Raw genomic sequence first — 15739 nt, forward strand, 5'->3', positions numbered from 1 at the left:
ACAACACACAATATCACATCAGTGTCACTGTAGCGCTGAGAATGATTTACCACCTGAATAATAAATGCATTGTTATGGTTCTGACCATTGAATGGGGTGAATGATGATTCAGACTAACAACATGGACAATGACTGTGGTAACAAGGAAGTGGCATTAATGTTCTGGCTGATGCCTGAAATATGTCTTTCTGGAAAATAATTTAATTAAAAGACTTGCTTATTAAAAATCCTCTTGAAATATATTTTGTAATTTAGCCCTACAAACACTTTAATGTTGCCCATAATACGTGTGTATAAGGATTATGATGAGGTAATTTGTTGATGAACCCTTTCTTACAATACTGGCCATTGTAAGTTAGCTAATCTTTCCCTGTGTTTTCTATAGGCCACCCGTTCCATCCAAAAGCATTATGAAGAGAAATCTCTGCCTCACCAATGGAGCCTAATTGTCTCCCGTGAGAATGGATAGCACGTCCATGGCATAGCTTAGTTTAAAATGCAAAATGTGGACATTATCTGGCACTGAGATTCAGCGGCATCCATCATGCTATGCTAATGCAGTTGGCTGGTTAAGATATTCTAATATAAGCCACCCTGGAGATGTAGAGGAATTAACACAAACAGAGAGGGGAGGCAGGAACACAGAGGGGTCAGGAGATAGAAGGGGACAGGGGAGTGTCGGGCAGACAGGATCACACATGCACACACACACATACATACACACATGCGCGCGCACGCACACAAACACACACACACACACACACACACACACACAAACAAAATGTAAACATATTTTTCATCACCTCTTTCTCCAAGACCAGGCCAGTGCATCTAGCACTTACAGCTGTACCTCTTCCGATGTGAAGGTTTGGTCCATCCTTGTCAAATTACATTTTTCTAAAAATAAAAAATAATAAAATCATCAGCATAAAATCACTTCTGCACATTTTTATTTGCCGAATAAATCAGGGAAAAATAAAAACAAAGCTGTTGTTGTTTATGACTCAATTCATAGATTTCCCCAACATAAATATTTTAAATATATATAAATGTTGTCCTACATTTGTTCCCTGTATAGGATTCTTCTATTTTAACATTTTCATTATTTGCACCTATTTTCTCAAACCAGCTGTACATTTTATTTTCTATTTCAATTCAATTAAATTTTATTTATACAGCCCTTTAAAATGCTATTTCAAAACTTGCAGAACACAGGACCTCTTACCACTCCTCTCCTGACTGTAACACTGCTTGCACTCCTTAAAGGCCTCAGGTGGGTCTCAGGTATCCTCTCTCCCTGAGCAAGAAACCTCATGCCCCCATTCCGCAGGAGATCCAGCTCTCTTCACAGCGGCTTCCTGCTCCAAGCCGCCAGCACTGCAAGGTAAGGTATTATTATCATTATATTAATGTGACATTAATTGCTTTTACTTTTTCACTCCATTAAGTGTGCTCTATCTCTTTGGGAGCCAGGCCAGATGGTTTATCACTTTGCCGCTGTTGCTAGCACCATTAATGGGCTAAGACACTGGGCTATAAAATGATTGCGCCGCAGTGTTGAAAATGTTCATCGCGCTAATTGAAAAGTAATTGTGGAGGTATAGTGCAACTGTCACTCCATAAAGAGCCTGATTATTGAAGAGGAGGACTGGCGGGCGTGAGGCTGTTGTTTGGCAGCAATTACAAGGTGTTCAGAGTGAAAATCTCCTGCAGGATCATCCATGCAAACTCTTTCAAGGAATAATAGACTGAAGACACAGCTGTTACACTGTTTCCAGTGTGCAATTCAGCTTCAACTTAAGATGTTTTGAGAGCTTTGGTTCAGCTACACAAAATTTGTGGTGTGTGGATTTCTTTTTTCTTCAGCAATATCTCTATCATTTTTAAAGTCATGTAAAATTTTGTTGTTTTCTCTCTCTTTTATTTTGTGTTACTTAAGTGTTGCCCCTGCTATTTATATTATTGTCAAATTTCACAACAAATGAACCCATAGACCTGGTCCAATAGTTTTTCGTGTTCACTTGACTCCCATTCAAAATTCATGTTATATCTGTTGTAAAATGAACAAAATCTTACAGAGATAAGTTTCTTTTTTAACCACTACATCTATCTACATGATGATATTCACGTTAGTTTTTCGGTTTTCTTCAAATACGAGTTGCATATTGGAAAACTGAGAAACTCAAATTGTGTCCAGTGTGTAATAGTGAAGAATGTGAGTAATTCTGATGTTCCTGATTATAATATACCAGTGAGACTGAGATCAGGAAAATTAGAACAGTTTTAATATTTGATTAACATCTAGTGAATGTGAATATTAAAACTATGCTTTCAATTATTCACTTTAGAATGTGAGATATTTTTAAAGTTGCAATTAATCAACTGTAAATAATAAAATAAACAAACTAAAAGACAATATTGAAAATAAAGCAAATGAGTATTTTGCATTTTGATTATTTGGTATGAGTATCACAACAGCATTCAAATAAAGTCCTAGTGCACCATTATTACACTATTCTGATCTTTATTGTGCATATGAAATGAACTTTTCTAAAATCCCCAAAAAAAAAAAAAACATGTTGTACATTTGTCTACACAGGAAGAAAACATCTAATTTATGGAATGCATGGCAGAGCCTATAGCTATGTTCGCACTTTTAATGCGTTATGGGTTTTCTGCTGACACGCAGTATCAGTTCTCCAACACAGTGTGAGCTGGCTTTGTTTCCACATGCCAGTTGATGCACAATTGTGTTTGAAGTGTTGCCTTGACTGGGCGAGGCGTTCGTTTAAGCCGTCATTACTAAAACAAAGCAGTCCCTCACTTATCAGCCCCTAATCGACTGGTCCACCCACCCCTCTCGTCTATTCAATCCACCGTATTGACACACATTGACTGGCCTGTGAGAGAATGGCATGGTGAACTTGTTGGACATGGATTGGGGTCAGGACACAGTGTGTGTGTCTAGGTGTAGCAGTGGCAGGGAAGAGCCTACATATTGGTTCATGGCCTTCTCCAATCAATGGTGCTGGGTGGAGATGAGAAGAATAAAAATGAAAGAGAACTGTTCTCGGTCCATGTGGTTCCATACGCACTGATAACTTCTTAAGACGGTGTGCAACAATGAAGGTGAACGTAACGTGAGAGTTGTGTACTTTCGTGAGGTCCAGTTAATCGTCTGCATGCATATATGTGTCTGATGTACAGGCGAGTGGAAGTTTGTGTTATGTATTGTAGGTGGATTTAGATGTGGTATACTGACATACGTTTGTAAGTTTTTCTCTGCTTCTGTAAATAATAAAAACATTATTTTTTTTTAATACACCACGATGTGTATTGTGTCAAATTTTCACAACAGAGTAATAAAAAGCATCCAAGATGATTTTTTTCAGAATCTTATTACAGTGACCTACATTGAGAATGTTCATTTGTTCTCCTGTAAAGAATATTTTCACCATAATCACTATATCTATTGCTTTAGACTACACTGCTACTGCAGTCAGATTCATGCTTTCCTGGTGTAATTTGTGGAAAAATGCTCAGGTGATGAATTTAGGACTATGTTTTGCTACTAAAGACAACCGGCAGCACTGATGTATGTTCCACAAATATGGTGAGGTTTTGATGGGTGTCCTATGGAATCCCAATATTAGCATGCTGTACTGCTGCAACATAATGCTGATGGAAAACAAAAGGACAATAGAGATAACAATCCTGAAGACGATCTGTAGGTCAATGCAAAAATGTGTATTTTCATCATAGTACTACAACCATCCAGCACTGTGAGCTTCCCCCACCTCCCATTCTCCCCTACCCAAGGTCAATATCCTCAACAATTAGCCCGAGAAGGAGGAGGGGAATTTTAAGCATGGCCGCCCGCCGTCCTCAGCCCTCCTCAAGGGCTCAGGGGGGCAGCAACAGTATGTCAGACTCAAATGAAAAGTGTACCCATTCTCTCTTTATGTCTCCATTTGCCACCCTCATTAGGACCATTCGCAGACACTTAGAGGCACCCTGCGTATCGGGATAGCAACCTGCCCTCACCAGCATTGTCCCCATTCCACCTTCAGCCACTTAATGACAAGTACACTACTCCCTACCTCAACAATACTGGTGTCAGGTGCAGGATGAAGTGCAGATGCAAATATAGAGGTGGTTGAGTAAGGGTAAGATGATAAGCTAGTCTGAATCATCCAAAACATACTAACACATGAACACACATAGTCACTCTGTTTTCGTGTGTGTGGGGATCTATCTATCTATCTATCTATCTATACATATATATATATATATATATAAATACACACACACATGTGCCTGTGTTGCTACTATAATTTAATTAATAATAAGGTCAATGGCTGTAAATAAATATAAATTCAAATATAAAATAAATGTGAGGTGATTTTACCAAACTATTGTAAAACGTAAGCTGATGAAGATCCATTATAAGCTTCCAATAAAATACACAACATTACCAGCTTTGAAAGCCTTTCTTTCATCAAAAACGGTTTATGTGCACTAGTGCTATCGTAGGGTCCTACATAAGTGCTGGCACAAATGAGTCTTATCACAGATGTGGGTTTTGATGTTAGGACCTTACATATGTACACCCAACTTCATGATCAAAATCTATAAATGGTAAGATGTACGTTTTAAAAAGGATGGATATGATTGGTTTGACTAAAACCGTTTAATCAGTTAGTGTTCTTTGCAAACACAGAGCAAAATACTACAACAGGCATCACGTGCATTATCACTGCCAAAATCTATATTACAGCGACCATAATGAAAAGAAGTAATCACAACAGAAATCTCCAACTACGTCCATATGTCCATCGTTCATGGGCTAGAAGTGGCTTGAAGGGCTATAAGCAGTAAGCAGGTGCATAAAATCATATGACAGCTCAAATGGCTTTGGTAGGTCCGGTTGGGCCAGAGATAATGCACTCTGCCCACTCTGCTCTCAGACAATAATGTTGGCCAGACACTGGAGTAAAAAATGAAACATATACCTAAACTCAATTCCACAGAGGTACATCCATGCTCATAAATCTCTCTCTACTACCCCCCCTCCTTGCCACTGGCTTGTCAAACCCCTGAGCTCTTCCTGCAAAAAGAGTAGAAAAGAAAACAGAGGAGGGAGATGGGGGGAGGGAGAGAGACAACACGCGGAGGTGAGGCGATTACAAGTGTCGAGCCAAGAACAAGCAGTCCCCTGCGAGCTTTGGCAAGGAACGGTGGGGAAAACTCTCGCAAAAACATAGCCATCATACACTCCACTGTCCACTCATCACACACTCTAATTCTCTACTGTCTCATAATCAGGATAATAACACAACTAAACAAGTTCTGAAAAACAACCATGACTGGGCACAAGATGATTTAACTGATATGGTACATGACATCATCCTGTTCACAGAGGAATGGTAATAATTGTGGATCAGCAGAACACGATAACATTTATTAACTTAACGCAACCCTAAAAATGAATGGTATTTGCATTGATTTTGCATGGTAAATGCATATTTTAATTATACTAAGAGCACAAACCAGAGTGAATACAATGTTTATATGTGTTTAGACAATTTAGAAGTCTTTTTAATGCTTCCTAAACTAAAAATCATAAAATATTTAGAATTTCCACTGTTAAAATCAACAAGAAAATTTTTCAGTGTGAGCTGATTTATGCATTATTCGATTACTGATGTTATATGAGTATTTCACAAGTTTCTATAATGTGCTCACATCTACCGCTTCAATCCAAAGTGCCAAACCTCTATTCAAAAAGCTGCAACACAATGAGTGCACTGTAGCGCTGATGTCATGGATTCCTAGTGACTGAGGTAGACAAACAGTAACCCACTGTCATCTGGAAGTCAGGACAGCTGTCCTCTCTTCTCTCTATCTCCCACGGCGAGCTTTAGTGGGCTTTAATTGGAGGGGGTTAAGAAGAAATCGACAAAGTTAAAGCAGAGACTTAGTTTGACAAATGAGGTGGGGAAAAGTGGTGTGGGGCTGTTGGCTGCAATTAACTTTCACGGAACTTAATGTGATGGGGCACTCTCCCCAGCTCCAAGGCCTGAGCCAGTCCAGCACTCAAGAACAGAAAGGAAGAAATTCAAGCCCTACTGTAATATTTCAGTAGTTTTAACTGACAAAGAAAAAACAAAACATTGAGAATTTTTCAATTGTTAGTTTTTGATATTTGATGATTTTAATTAGGTCCCAGGGATCCATTCCAATACACAGTATATTAAACTGTTTATATGTTGTAACGTTGCTTTACTAAATAAATAGTTGATAGTTTTTTTTGGTTTTTTTTAAGTGAAGGCAATGAACAACGAACACTGAAAGAACCATATCAATGCGTACATAAATAAACATGTACCTGTACTTCTCACCTTTAGCAACACATCAAAATAAACATGCGTTCTCAAAAACAAAACACCCACATCACCACAGTGGAAAAAAAAACCCACCGTTGCTTATTTAATGCCATCACACAACAACAAAAGTGTGACTCAAAATACATCCCATGGCTAACTTTAATAAATACAGTGGCCCAGTCTCCTCCTCATGAACGTTACGAACAGAACTCAAACACACAGCCAATAATAATAATAATAATAATAATAATAATAATAATAATAATAATAATAATAATAATAATAATAATAATACCTGACACGAGAACTTTTCAGGAGAACCTGAAAGGGTGAGAAAGGGAGTGATTTGCATAGAAAAGTTCATAAGCTTAGGACATAAGGATGTGGTCGTAAAAAGAGGGGAGCAATAAAGATTTAAGTATGACAGAATATTAAAAGGAGGCAGTAAATCTAAAGCAGGCGGGTAGAATGACCCCTGCAGACAGACTAGGCCGAGGCTGCTGGGCTAACATGGCTACGCTGAGGGAAAGATGTTCTCTTACTGTACACAGAGAATAAAGCATTTCCTTCCTTCAGACTACTGACAGATACGGCTGTCGCTCACTCCTCCACTGCTGGGGGATAGTTAAGATTTAAGATAATGACACCGGGTCTTTCGACATTGATATGCCCGGGCGAAAGGCCTCCCTGTTTTCCTGGAGATGGCTGTCAGGCATTTGGCAATGAAAGAGTTGAATGTCTTGGCGCGTTTCCCCCCGCGTCAGGAAGAAAATTGTTCGTAGCACCGGGTCTCGTACACTTGTCTCAACTCATTTATTTCAGCCAAGGTCTACAGATATAAATAAAAGGAAATGTTACTGGAGCATTTTAACTCCGTGGCCAGCCTTGAGACCAGTAATGTAACTCACATATCATCAAAAGTGCTGAATCTCCCTTTGTCACTAGGCATGACATGCCATTCCTCCAAAACATATTCAGGTTACGTCTGAATCTTACCAACGGTAATCCAAACCGAGTGGAAACACAGGTCTCGGTTGGTGTCCTCTACATCTGTTTGGCTGATGGTAATAGGAAAGGAATAAATGCAAAGCTAATGCCATAATTATTTTAAAATACGATTTAAAACAAGCCTTTCGTGTTTTGTTTTGTTTTTATTGCTTTTCCACAATTCATCCAAACAAGGGAGAGGAAACTACACTTCTGCAGTTCAACAGGTGGTCCATAGATGGAGCTCTTCTCATTAGAATACATTAAAAAACATGCTCTCGGGTCCATTTCTGCTTACTCTGTTGTTAACAGTCCAACACAGAGCAGTGTGCTCAGACAGAGTAATGATCCGGTCAAGCTGTCCCAAGCGATAGAAGAAATGCAAGGAATAAACATCCCCTCCCCCTCACCCAACAGACCTGTAATTGTGCAAACAGTTGTCTTCTTATCCTTTACTTAACACAGTGGACTGCCCCAAGTGTGTAAGTGAGAGAGACACAATTGTCCATGGTCCCCTGCAGCAGAATGACTTAATTTAGCTCACCACAGAAATCTAATTACAATAATGCACAGAGATGACTGTTCCCGGTTCTTCGCCTTTGCATTTCCCCACCTCCCCCCTCCACCGGTCACTCTTCTGTTACCTCACAACAGGCCACACAAGAGGAGATGATACACACCCAAAGGCAACAGCAACAACAGTAAAGACTTTCATTGGAGAGGTTTTAATCAGAATTCACAGTCTCGTAAAGTTTTCAGACGCTGGCGATAGGTGGGGAGGTGTGGGGTTTGAGGAAATGAGCTGGGATCAGTTTGGTGCTGTGGAGTGTATTGGTCAGAAATAATTTAATTTAAATTCTCTCAAGAAAAAAAAAAACAGACAAAACCATGAAATGATAAATAAATGAAACTGCAACAGAATAAACAATCTCATACAGATCTGTATAGTCAACAATTTCTATATGTATCTACATCTTCTTTATCTATTTTATAAATCCAGGCTTTATTTATGATGTACTAATAATATCATTCATTTATTTACTTTATATTTTGCTAAACGTAACGTAGCCATTGATCTTTGCTTGTCGGTGTATCACATTGAAAGTGTGTATTCAGGGAACATCAACGACAATGTGACACTCAGACATGTAACTGCAGTGTCTTTGAGGGAGAAAAGCCTTTGTATTCTCTTTGTTTGTCTAATTGATATTTTCTTGAATAATCCATGCCCTGACCATTCTCAATTAGCTGGATAGTGACAATTCTAATTCCCTGTAAAAGAGGCCCAAAATGCCTGCCGATATGTGAGCTTTAACTACACAAAGCCATTAGGGGCTGCAGCAGTTGCAGGACGCTGCTATTGATCAAAGTGAGGAACTGACAGAGCTATTCTCTGTGTCTCTGTGTCATGGCGAGGGAGACTGACATTGTAACGGACACTTTCGACTGCATTCTCCCTTTATAAAGCACAAAGTGCCTCCAGGTGTCAAGTTAAGTTTTACTGGGATGTTGTGATCGAGGTCTGTCTCGCTGGCTTTAGTTTTGAGTCTTGGTTAAAGCTGTGCTACACCATTTTTGTTAAAATTGAAAGAAGTTGCATAACTGAGTCTAAAATATAGCACAGGTTTGGTGCTGTGAGTCACCCATTAGAGCAAAAAATATTTATTCAAAAGTCAGAGCTCACGGTCAGATATGGCCGGAGTTTTTCAGGCCGTGTCAGATGTCCGATAGATGTATTAACTTCACACCCAGAGGTTCAAAAATAAGTTTTGGCACCATGGGCCAGAGACATCTATAGCTATGTAGAAAATATTAGAATAACAGAATTATAACAAACTCTCTTTAAAAACGTAAAAAGTTGAACACACTCAATCTTTAGATCTAAATCTGGAATAGTTTTCTGAATCTACAGTTATGTGATTGAAAATATGTGCTTTAAACTTATTTATGACCAGATATGTAGCAGCACATCAGTATTAAAAATGTGGGTAAATGCATTCTACTATCTACTCCTACCATAAGAGGTTAGCTAACTATATAATCGGATTTTAGTACACGTTATTTATATTAAATAGAGATTATGTTTTTTCACAAGGTCAATATACACGGCTGGGCTGCTCTAGCCAAACCTTTGGTCACTCATGCCAATGCCAAACATCGGATTCAATGGTGCAAGGAGCGCAAATCTTGGGCGGTGGACATTGTGAAACGTGTATTGTTCTCTGATGAGTCCACCTTTACTGTTTACCCCACATCTGGGAGAGTTACGGTGTGGAGAAGCCCCTAAGAAGGGTACCACCCAGACTGTCGCATGCCCAGAGTGAAGCATGGGGGTGGATCAGTGATGGTTTGGGCTGCCATATCATGGCATTCCCTTGGCCCAATACTTGTGCTAGATGGGCGCGTCACTGCCAAGGACTACCGAACCATTCTGGAGGACCATGTGCATCCAATGGTTCAAACATTGTATCCTGAAGGCAGTGCCGTGTATCAGGACGACAATGCACCAATACACACAGCAAGACTGGTGAAAGATTGGTTTGATGAAGATGAAAGTGAAGTTGAACATCTCCCATGGCCTGCACACTCACCAGATCTAAATATTATTGAGCCACTTTGGGGTGTTTTGGAGGAGCGAGTCAGGAAACGTTTTCCTCCACCAGCATCACGTAGTCACCCGGCCACTATCCTGCAAGAAGAATGGCTTAAAATCCCTCTGACCACTGTGCAGGACTTGAGTATGTGATTCCCAAGATGAATTGATGCTGTATCGGCCACAAAAGGAGGCCCTACCAGGTGTTTCAGTTTCACTGTCCAACCCCTGTATGTGCATATATATATATATATATATACATGAAGGTCATTGGAATTGAAACATAAAAATCAAGAAGATTAACAAATATAACACGATGGCTTTTTAAAAATGCTGTGTTTGTACTGAACACATGAAGTGGGTGCCACTTAAAATGTGTAACTGGAACAGATTATGGTATAATTGGGTTTTTTAAATAAATGTACAGGAAACGTACACTTGAGGACATGATCACAGTTACAGCGTACACTGAAAGGTTCGGTCATTTCTGAGAGTTCGTATGCTGTAATATTTTGGATGGAATATGATGTTGATAAATGAAATTGTTGAAATGTAGAGCTATTCATTCATTTAATTGAAATCTCATATTCATTGAAATCTGTTGGGTTTCTCTCTGTGTCTTCTCTTCCTCTTCCCAGTGTGACCCTTTGCACTGCCTCCTGGAATTACCCACAGTCCATTGCTGCCTGTCTCATAGACGGAGAATGAGTGCGGGCGTAGTGCATATGCACACGGCGCGGAGCAGCCGATTTATGAAAGTCTCTCACTCTCGGTAACAAGGTCATCCCGGACAGTGAGGAGACAGAAGCAGCGTGCCCAAGGCCATTCCCGTGCAGACGGCCATCATATTGAAATTAGCAAATGGACCGCACACTTCAGCTCTCTGCCCCATTTGTGGCCCCTTCCCTTCCTCAATGATATACCGACATGAACTGTGACGGAACATCACCATTTGCAGGACATCAGTGTGGGGAGGGGAGGGGGGAAAGTGTGTCTTACCACCCCCATCCACCCCCTCCTTTGCCCCACGTCCTAAAATAAAATGGATTGACTCTTATTTATTTACAGCATGTTTTGCACTCATCCCATAACACTGTAAATTACCTGCATGGTCAAGGTTCCGTTCTCAGGCAAGGAGAGCGTGAGCGGGGGAAAAGGACATAAAGCATGTGATCTATAAGACATTTAATCCAGGAATCACATATGATCTGTCAATTTCCATATATCAAGCTTTATAGGTCATATTTTAAATACAAAATCACATTTATGAATATAAATGTGTGAATTACTGCAGCTCGTATGCATTATGCTGCGTAAAGTATGTCCATGAGCTCGAGACAACTAAGCAGACTAGTATTTATGATTTTTGATCTCTTCTGGGAAAACAAAGCAAGCACTAGGGCTTTCAGCTTCTCAGCATTAAATCAAGATCAGGTTTTCCACTCTATAATCATCTGGTTCTATGGGTGTTCATCTTTGTGCAATGAACAGGTTCCTTAAAAATAGCACGACATGGAGGTAGGTATTGGCTTCTATAATCGACTTTGTCTGCGCTGGCACTTTTAGTTGTTGACCACATTGAAACAAGTTGCTGCATTTTTCAGAAATGTCATAGACTCTTTTAGAGAGAGATAGCGAGGGAGAGAGTGGGGAAAAAAAGACAGAGGGATTTGTTTGCACTCATGAATGCCACGTGCGAGTGTCTCAAGGGACCACACACACTGGGCTCTTGCCTGCTGCAATAAGGAGGATCTCCACCGTAATGGCAAACAAGTGCATTTCTTTTAAGGCCAGTGGAGATTTCTAACCTTTGGTTGACATGCAGAAAAGGTCAGGTCCATCCTGAGCGTCCTGCCCTGAGTAGCCCTCACCATTTCTGCTCTGTGCTCTTTCTCCAGCTTGAACCCTGCCTGCACCTCCCTCTGAAACCCCACCCATTCTGAGGGTCTCACAGCAGAAACCCAGACAACACACGATGTTTGAGAACCCCCACAGGCTACACTGCCCACGCTTTTATTATGTGTTTAGTCATGAATTTTTACTTTTTTTCTATTAACATAAAGCTATTTACATCATTTCCTTCATCAGTGAAGTCAGTTTTCGTCAACATTAAAAACAAAGCCTAGTTCCCAGTTCTTTAACTTGCTTTTTAACTTCAGTTAATCACATAATATCTTTGAGGATTTTTTTTATTTCTTCTTTCATTTTAATGATCTGCATTTTGAACCCTTCCTTTCTCAAAGAAAACTGAATATGCCTGTGGCTGCGAGCTCCCATTTCTCTTCTGCTAGACTTGAAAATCTATATTTAGATCACTGCCGTACTGTGACCATAGGAAAAAAAGCCCACTTACAAGTCTACACTGTAACGAAGATACCTTTTAACATTTATTTTGTCCTCCATCATTAGAGTAATCATTTTTAGACATCCGCTGGGTTACATCGTGCTATGTGGAATATGCAAATGTTCTAATAAATTAACATACATTGTAGAGTCACTGTAAAACACAGAGATGATCCCGTTGGTGTTTGACAGAAGTCGCTAATCTTTCAACAAATAGAAATATAACACAGCAAGATTAGTCAAAGTATTAATTGTTGCTTATTCATCAGCACTTTTATTTTAAAGGGGAATTTGAATATATTTCAATTGTGTTTTGATGTGTAACATTTAGTCGTAGAGAATTGTATTGACTCAGATTCCTGTGCAGTGCAGTGGTGGTATCCCTATGACCCCACACACATCACTTGATTTAAGAAAATCAATTGTTCTCTAATAATAATAAATAAATAAATAAATGATACCTCATAAGGACACATGAGCATGATAAATACTTTCATGGAATAGATTTCCTTGACTCTTCAGATGCCTAGATCCTTTCACTGTGACTGTAAACAATCAGGGGTCAGTTTCTGAAGAACTTAGTGTTTCACATAAAACCAAGCTGAATGTCTTTAAGTCATATTGTTGGAGAGAGAATGTAAATAAACCCTAAACACACAGAACACCCTCGGAAAGGTTCTCAAGTTCTCACTCTGTGTTCAAAAAAGCAGCGAAGCTTGGAGAAGAATGTATAGATGTATAAGAAGGACAGAAAAAAGGGTAGGGATTCACAGAAGAAGAGGAAACAGCAAGAAGCCAGAGACTGATGAGGGAGCGAGGCTTATATTTTATTTCTGTGCCACAAGCTCTCCTGGGACGTTTGCTCGCTCCGTTTTCAATCCTAAGTGTAATTTGAGCCATTGCTTTATGCAAAGTGTATACTGCAGCTCAGTTCAAACCCAATCACTCACACTGACATGCAATTCTTTCCCTGGTCATCATCAACACTACGAATAATGGAGCTCAGTTAGGAAATATACAGGCCTTCACCACACATTGATGGCCACTGCATCCTGATGAATGTTAATCTGCGAACAGAACAGAGGGAAACCCTAAAACTGCAAACACGCCCCACACCTCAGCAGTGCCCATTACAGCTGAAATATGCGCTCATTCATTCATTCAAGAACTTTCTGTTAGATGTGTGTTTGTTAAATAATGTCTGGGTTTGTAAACTATGTTCAATGACTCGTTTTATTTCATGGTCTTACTCACGTGTGGGGGGTACACCACTGATAATGTTTTTAAACGGGACCTCTTGTATCTGCTCTTGTCTGTTTTTATTCTATTATAGTTTCATTTATGAACGTATTAAGTTCAACTTATTTGCTCTTTGCACGTACCAAGTTACAAACATCGTGAAACTGAACTGAGATTAAAAACCAACTCAATCTGTAAAGCTTAAAAAGCTGTGAATCATCAGGAATGGCACAAGGCAGTTGATTCTCTCACTGCAGTGTTATCAGTGAACTCAAAGCTCGTCCTGGGAGAGATGTTTTTTGGTTCTTTAATCTGTGAATTTAGCTTCATTTTCTGTCCCGAAGAAAAGAAGGACAAAAAAGACGAAGCTCATTAAATGGCCAGTAAAATAATGAAAAACATGCACAGTGAAATTGAAATTGTTTTTAAAAGCAAGGCTCATTTCAAATAAGGAGGGACCTAATTGTTAAGCGTTTTAATGTCGGAGAAGAAAATTGCCTTGTATTAATTATATAGATTGGGGAATTGACGAATCCCAGGAAAGTGTTTCACTTTATATAGTTCTTAATGGAAGCACATCTTTCCAGCTCCATGTTCAGGAAGAGTCCTTAATCTTGTACCCACATAGACTGCAGTTCATAGAGCCGTCCCTGTACTGAAACTACAGGCCGTTTCACACTGGCCTGCTGACCTGGTGCACTGCTGTAGTCAATGCTCTAAAAATCAGATTATGTTTATACTGACTTCAGGAGTGCAGTGGTCTTAGGGGACGGGTTGTGTTCAGGTTACGGCTCGCCGGCTGTTGTTCAGCTCCGAGCTGTGGCTGGTGTGGCACTGTGCTGCTCTCTTTCTCACCAGCTGTCTCCATCCAGCTTCTCATGGTACTGTGCTGTGCTGTCTTTCACTCCAGTTGTCTCCCTGGCCGGCTGTCTCTCCCTCCAGCCTGTCAGGCCTCTGAGCGGTGTTGCTGTCCCTCTGTCCGGTCTCTCAGGCCATGACACTGTTCTCTCTCTCTCTCTCTGGCTGTGTCCCTCCAGCCTCAGACGGCTGCACTGTGACACCGTCTCTCTCCAGCCTCTCGGGCCGTGGCACAGTGCTGCAAGAACTCTCTGGAGACATGGGTTTCTGATCTTCCGCCACTTAAACAGGAATCTGCTCCACAAGTGGGGCTCAATCAGAGAGGCTCTAAACTGAGTGGACAAGCTGAAGGCCATCATCGCTGCCTGCTGACCACAGAGGCAATGAAGCATTGACAGCAGTCGTTCTTTTACACTCACTTTATGGTGAAAGGCCTCAAGTGTGTGTCAAGTTTCCTCTAAGCCTGACACATAAACACACACAGAAATAGAGGCTAATCTCTCGATATAAACACGGTACTGTGTAACACTCCAGAGCCTCCATTTCTCTCATTGCCAGTGAAAACAACCACTAGGTAAAAGTTCTTTTGAGATTCAGAGCTACACTCTATCCCTGAAAATCTACAAAAAAACTGCTCGTTTCCAGGCAGACCACTCAACACTATGAGTCTGAAAGGATGTGTATCTGTTAGAAAGCTATTATTGAGAAATAGAAACAATGAGGAAGAAAATCTATAGACAAGTTAATTCATTAATTAAATAAGAACGGCTGGTATTTTACACCAACAGTCTGACCACCCCTGGACCCAGCTTCTGCATGTGATTATGATAATTACTTTTAATTTCTTTAACTGCAGAAAGGTCTCCCCCAAAAGGCAGGTGACTGTAAACAAGGCAAACATTTTTGAAGCTTCTCTGTAATTTCTTTTCTGTGTAAAATAGAATAAGTTCTATTTAATGGCTATTTTACAGGAAATTAAATATAAAAAAAAGAGTGGTACTGCAAGTGAAATGAGATGTTTCATAGTAGTGGGCTACCTATAATTATCTCTAGAGTACCTCTAGGCAGCTCATTCAGCAGAACACCCAACATCAAACTAACTGCAGTGTTCATGTGTCAAACTGGAATTAACTCTGTTGGTCTTATTTCAACACTGTGGGTGATCATTCAAGACTGTGGGACTCTGCTGTGCAGAATAAGCCGCTTTAGAGAGTGGTCAGTGTGTCTCGGCCTGTCCCAGGAGAGCACAGAGGTGCTTTGAGGGCATCAGGTCTTTCCAAATCACTGCACTTGTGTTGCACTACCCCTGTCGTGTCTGGTGTGTAGTAAAAAA

At 40.2% G+C, this 15739-nt stretch overlaps 1 long non-coding RNA gene across 1 annotated transcript; it reads right to left on the reverse strand.

Annotated features, from left to right (window-relative positions):
* Positions 1-850: 850 nt before the first annotated feature.
* On the reverse strand, positions 851-5110 carry LOC136693354 (uncharacterized). Its single transcript, XR_010802080.1, has 3 exons — positions 5013-5110; positions 1226-1377; positions 851-897 (listed from the first exon to the last, which is right to left on the reverse strand). It is a non-coding gene; the product is annotated as an uncharacterized lncRNA (long non-coding RNA).
* Between the last annotated feature and the right edge of the window lie 10629 nt (positions 5111-15739).

The sequence above is a fragment of the Hoplias malabaricus genome, chromosome 1 (assembly GCF_029633855.1).
Source record: "Hoplias malabaricus isolate fHopMal1 chromosome 1, fHopMal1.hap1, whole genome shotgun sequence".
NCBI classification, from domain to species: Eukaryota; Metazoa; Chordata; class Actinopteri; order Characiformes; family Erythrinidae; genus Hoplias; species Hoplias malabaricus.